The sequence below is a fragment of the Oculina patagonica genome, chromosome 2, assembly GCF_052425735.1.
Source record: "Oculina patagonica isolate OP01 chromosome 2, crgOcupat, whole genome shotgun sequence".
Lineage (NCBI taxonomy): Eukaryota > Metazoa > Cnidaria > Anthozoa > Scleractinia > Oculinidae > Oculina > Oculina patagonica.
The window spans coordinates 24,536,034-24,544,531 of record NC_135759.1 but is presented as its reverse complement, the minus strand read 5'-3'; the positions used below and the strand labels follow the sequence as shown (position 1 = coordinate 24,544,531).

General features: G+C 38.4%; 1 non-coding gene across 1 annotated transcript; it reads right to left on the bottom strand.

The window, feature by feature from the left end:
- Nucleotides 1-7,851: 7,851 nt before the first annotated feature.
- On the bottom strand, nt 7,852-7,945 carry Trnav-uac (transfer RNA valine (anticodon UAC)). The gene is made up of 2 exons: nt 7,909-7,945; nt 7,852-7,887 (listed from the first exon to the last, which is right to left on the bottom strand). It is a non-coding gene; the product is annotated as a tRNA-Val (tRNA).
- Between the last annotated feature and the right edge of the window lie 553 nt (nt 7,946-8,498).

Below are 8,498 nucleotides of genomic sequence, written 5' to 3'. Positions count from 1 at the left end.
GTTCGAAAACGTTTAGTAACGAATAAAAGATGTTCTTGACGCGTTGGCTGCTTTTTCCAACGTTAAAATGGGAATGTTTCGCAAAAGGTTGAAATACTGGAAAATATTTCGCTCTGTTTCAATAAAGACGTCAAAATTCAGCATCAGAGAGAATTTGATTTTATTTAACTAAGAGAATATAAAAAGGTTTTTTTAAGAACTGCAAGCATAAAGAGCCAAGACCACGAAAATAATAACTATGTTTCGCTCCCGAAATGACATTCTGCGCCGTGCGTGACTTGTTGGATGATAATGTTATAAGTTTATCCCAGCACTAATTAATATTTGATCAAGTGTAACTTTTTTACTCGGCAAAGGCATTTAAGAGATTTTTATGAGACATAAAGTCTTCTGTTTAAAGTTTTCTGCGTTTGTAAACTGGATGAACGGTTTACAAATCTTTTCAGAAAAATCTGAAAAAGAATTTATACGAGGCAGACACGGCAGACAATGTAGCGCCGCATGACTGTTTACCCGTCGCTAAAAAAATTAAAGTTTGCGCCTTTTATTTTTATGCTGTTTTATTGCAACGGCCAGCGAAGCGAAGCTTTTATTGATAACTTAACAGCAGACGGGTTTAATCGGCACCAGTAATGGAGAGTTGTGGTCACGGAATAAAATATGTTTATCTTTAGAACTTGTTGCGTGAGATCGAATGTCATTTGAAACTTCAGACATGCAGCATGATTTCATTCAACGCCGCCTTGAAGTTTATTATACATTTATAGCGTTTCGCAAAATTACAGGAATAGTCCGTGTATTTGATGAGTTTCTTCTCCAAATTCAAAGCGAAATTAATGATGCAAGTGGCTCAGAAAAAACTGAAAAATTATTTTATCCTCTCTTGTTTATACGAAGCAGACACGGCAGACAATGTAGCGCCGCATGACTGTTTACCCGTCGCTAAAAAATAAGATTTGCGCCTTTTATTTTTATGCTGTTTTATTGCAACGGCCAGCGAAGCAAAGCTTTTATTGATAACTTAACAGCAGACGGGTTTAATCGGCACCAGTAACAGAGAGTTGTGGTCGCCGAATAAAATATATTTATCTTCAGAACTTGTTGCGTGCATGCGATTATAGAAGAGATCGAATGTCATTTGAAACTCAGACATGCAGCATGATTTCATTCAACGCCGCTTCGAAGTTTATTATACATTTATAGCTTTTTCGCAAAATTACAGGAACAGTCCGTGTATTTGATGAGTTTCTTCTCCAAATTCAAAGCGAAATTAATGATGCAAGTGGCTTAATAATATGCTGTAGACAATTTCGAAAACTGGCACAACAGTCCCCCGGGAATAGTACCGTAAATGATTCTAAATGCTCGGTGATTTCGTTTTCGAATGTTTCAAAACACGTTAAAAATATTTTAAAACGCATTTCGTTTTCGCTTCAAAACGATTTTCTTCAACGCATATTCAATGCATTGAAAGTGTTTTTCAACGCGTTTTCAATGCATTGAAAATGTTCTTCAACGCATTTTCAACGCGTTGAAAATGCATTTGCAACGCGTTGAAAATGCATTGCCAACGGAAAAACGGCACAACGCTATTTTCGTTAAGCCTGCTTTTCCCAAATAGGGTCACATATGGAGAGTCCTACTACAAATCAAGGAGAATACAAATCATTTAAACGAAGAATTTGAGCAGCTCAAGACATCTTTTGCTCTGCAAGACAAAGAAATTTCTAAACTCAAAGAAACAAACTCTAAACTGTTCGAAGCGAATACAGCGCTCAGTACAAGAATCCAGAAGTTGGAAGATGCAATGGGGTCTAAGGACAAAAAATTGAAAGATATTTTGAACCAGCAGGATTCCCTCGAGCAGTACACCAGAAAAAACTTGTTAGAAATTATTGGAGTACCGGTCATGGAAGAACAGAGTTGTGAAGACATAGTTCTTACAATCGCCAGCAAGTTAGAAGTTGACTTACGGCCGGAAGATATCGAAATATCTCACCGACTAAAGAGGAAAGGCCCAGAGGATAACACCACCAGTGCAATCATTGTTAAATTCGTAAGTCATAAGAAGAAAACCGAGCTTTACCGTGCACGCGTCAAATTGAAGGTCAAATCTTTGAGGGACTTCTTTCCATCACAAATAGAATACGCAGATGTTGCAAGCAGAGTTTTCATAAATGAGAACTTAACATATGCCAGGCGAAAACTTCTAGCAGCTGCTCTTAAGAAGAAACGCAAGGGTGAATTACACAGCGTGTGGACATTGGACGGAAAAATCTTTGCAAAGACAGCGCCGACATCCAGACCGACGATGATTACTTCCCTACCTGAAGAACGCGAGGAACGCTAACATTGATTACACAGTGGCCTTCAGCAGAGCTTCTGTAAACTAGAATTTCGTCTGCCAGACAAAAACATCTAGCAGTGCTCTCAGAAGAAACGCACTATGGTGGACATCACAAGGAAACTTTTTCTGCGACGACAGCGCCGAATTCTAGCCAGGCGACTACCTGATGAACATTAATATAGGTAATAGTCCTCGTAAATTCCTTTTTTTTTTCTTTTCATGTTTTTCCATTACTAGAATATTATGCAAAGCTCCCTCTTTCTTCAAGTAACTAGCTGAAAAGCTGTAAAGGTTTGTAGAGCTTATGAACAATCCAGCAGGCAAGTCAAGGAGTTTAGAGACAACTCAAATCCTTCAAGCTTAGCAACGAAAGTGAACAGAGTATCTCAGAAATCTTTTCCAAGAGTCCCTCACAGTAAGAAATCTGAAGGTGGACACAGACATGCAAAGAAGGACAATGAAGGTATGAAAGTTAACTGTCATTTCTGTGGTTTCGAGCATGAAAGAAAGAAAGAGAAATGTCCTGCATGGGGAAAGACATGTGACAAGTGTAAAGGTTGAAATCATTTTAAGTCCAAGTGCAAGAAAGTACATGCAGTTTCACAGTCCCAAGGTGATAATTATGATTATGATGATCAGTGGCTCATGGCTGTAAGCCATAAAGAAGAGAGCGTCAGTTCTACTTTAACTGTTAATGAACATGATGTCAAATTTCAACTGGACAGTGCCGCTGACGTGCTGAACCTGTGCTTCGAAGGTCTACACGTGTATCCGTACCCCCAAGGAGACTCATCCAAGAAACTTGATTAAGGATGATTGACCAATGTTAAGTGACTTTGAACATTAATTTATTTGATGAATGCTCTGTTCGTGACTGTTTTTAAATAACTGGAGAAGTGATTTATAGACATTGGCTGTGATTTATGAACTTTCAATCTTTTGGAACATTAAGTGATTGAACTTTTAGATTGAGAACTTTGCACAGGGCTACATTACCCCCTGTTCAAGCTTATTTGCATAGTCTACGCCACCGTAGTTCTGTTACATAGTGTTTATTGTTGTTGTTTCTTATTTCACATTGTTTTACTTTGATTGTGTGATTCTCAACTGAAGGAAAGGAGAAATGTAATGTTTAGCGTTACATTGTTGTGTGACACACCTACACGCCTAGCCTCATGTAACAAAGCATGCTGGGATTAAAAGTAATTTTACATGTGCTTTCAATATGGCCGGTGTGTTGACTGTAGTTTGACTGTGTGTTAGCTTGTGTGATTAACACCCGTGTTCTGAACATTACAGCCGGTTACGGACGGTATAGGAGTCAATGGGTTAACGTCTACCTGTGTTGATTGTGATTTTATCACAGCGACTGTTATTGTTAGAGGACACATAAGTTTCTGTCCTTTGCTGTTCAAGTTATTGCAAGTTTTTGGACAAATAGTTTGTAATCCTAGAGGGGAGTAATGTTGTGATTTAGAACTGTTGCGTGACATTGATCATGTGATTTTTATGTGCGTTCCTGTTGAATAAATCAGTGTGTTCAATTCATTCATGGCTGCATGGTTATTACAAATAGGAACACAAAAATGAGGAACAATTTAAATTAGATCAGAACATGCTATTAAACTTAAAATCAGTTACAAACGTGGAAAGATATAAGTTAAAAGACGCAAAATGGGTAGATAAGCATTTAGGTCAAATAAAAGCAATCGTTGAAATTTGGTAAACTCTATCCCACACAAAGGTAGTAAAACACGCAGTGAAAAATTTTGGGAAACGTAGAAGAATAAATTGAATAAAGCTTTATAATTTAAAACTACTTAACAAGGACATTGAATAAGTTTTTATGTTTGAAAACGTCTTAACAAAGAGCATTGAATAAATTAACAATTGGTAGCATTTGCCTAACCTGTAAAGCGCATTTCCCCCGTCTTGTTTTTCCTTTACAAAGTTTAAAATCAAATTAAGTTGCCCATCAGCATCGTTCCTGCATGGAGACATAACTATCATTGAATGATGCGAAATAAAACACCATGATTACGTGCATGTCGCAGTGCTGTAAAATAGCCCGAAAAGGCTCTTAAATCAATGCGGTGAAAGTAGGATGTGTCGTGATTAAGTACTTAGGGATAAGCTATTATGCCACATTTTTATAGTTATCGATATAACAATAAATTTGTCAAAGTTGAAGAAGTAGTACTTCAAACGAAATTGTTGCTGAAAATTCAATTCCGAGATAAAAACTCATCAGTGACATACTTACGCAAAGCTTTTAACTGTCCTAGCGTCATCATTGGACGAACAGGGGGAGGACTGTCAAATTTCTGCCATAAGCTCTTCTGCTTGACCTCTTTTCCTTTAGGTGCATAGTGAGCCAGCTCTACAGCCCGAATGGAAAGAGGTGGACAACATAAATGCAACTGTGGAATCGAAATTTGTGAGATCATGTTAAGTATTCAATCAATCCTTTTTTGAAAGAAGACATTGGAATACAAATTAATAAAAAAAAAATAAACAAAGCAAAAATGCAAAAAAACCCATTTATTTTGCTGTTGGATTTGAGATGACAGAGAACCCTTAAACTGGAACTATTATGAAAAAAAAGATTTTAAAATGGTGCTTTTCGTTTGTAAAAATCCGTATTAAATGCAGAGATATTCCATATTTAGAAATCTGTGTACATATAAAATTCAAATTAAATGGCTGATGGTGTAATTTACCAAGCTCAGGTTTATGTCAAGTAGTGAATTAGAGCTCTCTCTTCTTGTAATGACCATTTGTATCAGCCTGATATCAGCACATGTCTTTCCGCTTATATCGCCGTTATTACTCACACATGTGCTGATACAAACGGTCATAACTTTTAAAATACTAAAAAACTACCTGTGATTTTGCATATTTTAGCCGATAAAGGGCTACACTTTTTGGCTGTGTAGAGTAGAGTTATCAGCTAGGTCCCGAAATTGAAATATTCGCTTCTAAATCAAGGTCATTTTTCAACTTTCATTCTATGCCGATCAGTAGTGGTCATTATATCCTTGATTTCACATTTCCAGATAAATTGAGGGAAATGTTGCTACTCTCTTAGAAATTTAGAAAGTTTAAGAACAAATTGATACAAAAATTGTTGGTGAACGATGTGAATGAACTATTTGACAGCAGCTCGAGAAATGCCTATCTTTCTAATTTTTCAGACATTGCAGTGGGCCCAAAGGGGCAAAATATTTAATGTCACCTAATGCGGCCAGAAAATCATTTTGAATTAAACCAAATCTGTTTTAGTTCTAGCCTCTGGGTGTGGGTGTTTTTCAGAAAGATGGCCTCTTAAATATTAACCTTACAGGGCTGCAAATAACAGTTGGTCATCGGACATTGACCGACCAAAATTTGCTCATGTCCAACCAAAATTCCAAGTGTGGACGGACATGACGTCTGGACAATATTTTGATCGTAAGTCAATTTACGACTACACTTTTGTTTTGTCCGACCAAGAGCACAGAATGATTTTACTTTATAATGAGGTTGGGACAGCAGACCATCTTCCCCACCAAACAAAATTTTGCGTCAGAAGGTGTAGGCTTGTCAATTTGTATCCAACTGCAAATATTCAAAGCACAGATTGAAAACTGTGATATTCCACATAATCACTCAGATTCCAGATGAAGTCATCATAATTTTAAAATAGTTGCATGACATTTTATTTACAGTGGGCAGCGGGTCAGAACAGCTCCAAGACAAATATCCCCTTCAAAGAGTATTGGGGGCGTTTTGACCTTAGTCCTAGCAGGTACAAAGCAGGACATACAGAACCCCCACCCCCACTGTTAACCCCTCCCCTTTCAGCCAGGGTGTCAAAAGGGGGTTCCTGGAGCACGGGAGCCCTGAAATTTCTGCCCGATCATTTTACTGACTGGAGCCCTGATCTTTTTTTGGCTGTGGAGCATGGAGCCCAAAGAAACTTTCACGGAGCCCAAAGCCCAGCGATTTTGAAATTTGATCATTTGCAATCCCAAATTGCATTTTTTCTTGTTTTATGACTGCATTTTCTTAAACTTTGTTATTATTGACCTTAGTGATATTCAAGTTAAATATTCAATCCACTTTTAAATAGTTGGAGACATGATAACCATCTTCTTGGGTTTAAAAAACTGGTCAGAATAATTTGCGGACCTTTTATTTGCGGACTTGATTTAGCGCTGCAAAATAATTTTTATATCTAAAGATTGTAGACCATAGTGGAGCCCGGAGCACGAATGCAGATGATATGGAGCCCTGGAGCCTTGAAATTTTTGTCTTGGAGCCCTTGAGCCCTGCATTTTTTAGCCCAGAGCCCTGGAGCCCTAAACCCCTTTGAGACCCTGATAAGCAGGGAATTCAACAACTTTAGCAGTATGCAAAGCGTCAGGAAAATACCCTGTCACGTCCAAATATAACTAGGCAGCGAACTGAATCCCACGGACCCTGCACAAACGCACATTAGTCTGTCACCAGCGTACAAAACAAACCGTGAAACGATATACGTAGTCTACGTAAACGACAACAGCAAAAGGGGCTAAAAGAAAACCATCTCTCTTTCGAAACTTCAGGGCGGAAGACTCAGGGCCAAAGCCAGCGGTGACAAATTTGCCACAAGGCAAAAAGAGGATTGGCTAACTGACTAAATGACCACTGCATACGAACTTTGAAGCCCTCGTTTTTGACACGAACTCTTTCATCTTCGATCCATGCTGCGTTGCCCCAACGCATACTGGCGATTTCCCATTATAAAATTGAGTCAATATTTGTTAAAAATCTATAGAATTTGAAAAAATAAAGCAACTATTTTACTCCCATACCTACCTGCAAAGAAAAAAACACAACACAGCTGTCTTGCACAAAAGGACCAACACACGACACCGCAAGCAAGCTCCAGCTGAATGAAATCCGAGTCGCGGTCATAACGTCACAACTTCCCGCCAGAAATTTAATTGAGCCCGCGTATTTCTTTTCAAAAGGAATGCCGCATGTAAACAAAATGGCTGCCATTTATGACTTCGAATCGTTCATCTTTCGGTCGGCCTTTTAAAAAATCTCTGGCATTAAATGTCTTCGATTAAACACAATTTAAGTATAAGTAAATCATTTCTGTGGATTGAAGAAAAAAAAGGGGAGGTAAAGTGACTAGGAAAGATTTAATTAAACTGAATCGTTCAGATCATGCTTGGCGATGAAGTGTTCTATTTTTACGTACGTTAGCACGCCGAAACGAAAGTACGCAGGAAACGAGAATCAAAGGAAAAATTTCTACGATTCAACCTTTCGATTAATCTCAGTGATACTGAAAATGGAAAAAAAATCTATTTGATGGTAAACAAGGTTTAAATATCTATAAAGATGATGGCGAACAAACACTTTCGTGTCATAAAATAAAAAGCATTCGATTACTCGTTTGAAGATTAAAATGATCACTAATAATAACAATTACTAAAAATTTTACAATTTGGAAGATAACAAAAAAGAATATGTGGTTCCGGCCGGGCTCGAACCGGCGACCTTCTGCGGTTTTCGATCAGTTCGATCCATGTAAAGCAGACGTGATGACCACTACACTACGAAACCAACCACTGACGAGAAATTTAAATTTTAATTATATAAATTAAGTGTCATGGCAACGGTGACGGTTTTCCTTACTCGTTCCAGATCCTTTTTGCGATAGGAGGTTCTCCCAGCTACTAGCTCTACCTGGGGCAACAGAACTTTTTCCTTGAATCCATCTTTCCTGGGGAACTCAAAAGACGCTCTGCTCGCAAGGTGGTGCTAAAATACGGACAGCTGTTTTGTCAGATATAACTGGGTTTCACAAAGGTTTTTGAGTGGATGGGCATGGGCTCCTGGATCGGGAGGAGGGTGGACTAGTCCTCCTACGGCGGCATGATACTGAAGGACGTGGATGGGGGGGGGGGGGTCTTACATCCGAGGAGAAGCTTTTAACCGGAATATCTCTGTCATTAGATAAATGGGCAATAAACGATGAGATCCATGCCAGTTTTGCCGTTAGTTTTGGTGTTCTTTTGCTGTGGGTTGAACTTCTTTTGCTGAGTTGATTTTCTTTCTGCGCGAGTTCATATAGCCTAGAGTTCATATTCATTTCAAAAATGTTGCCATTTTAATA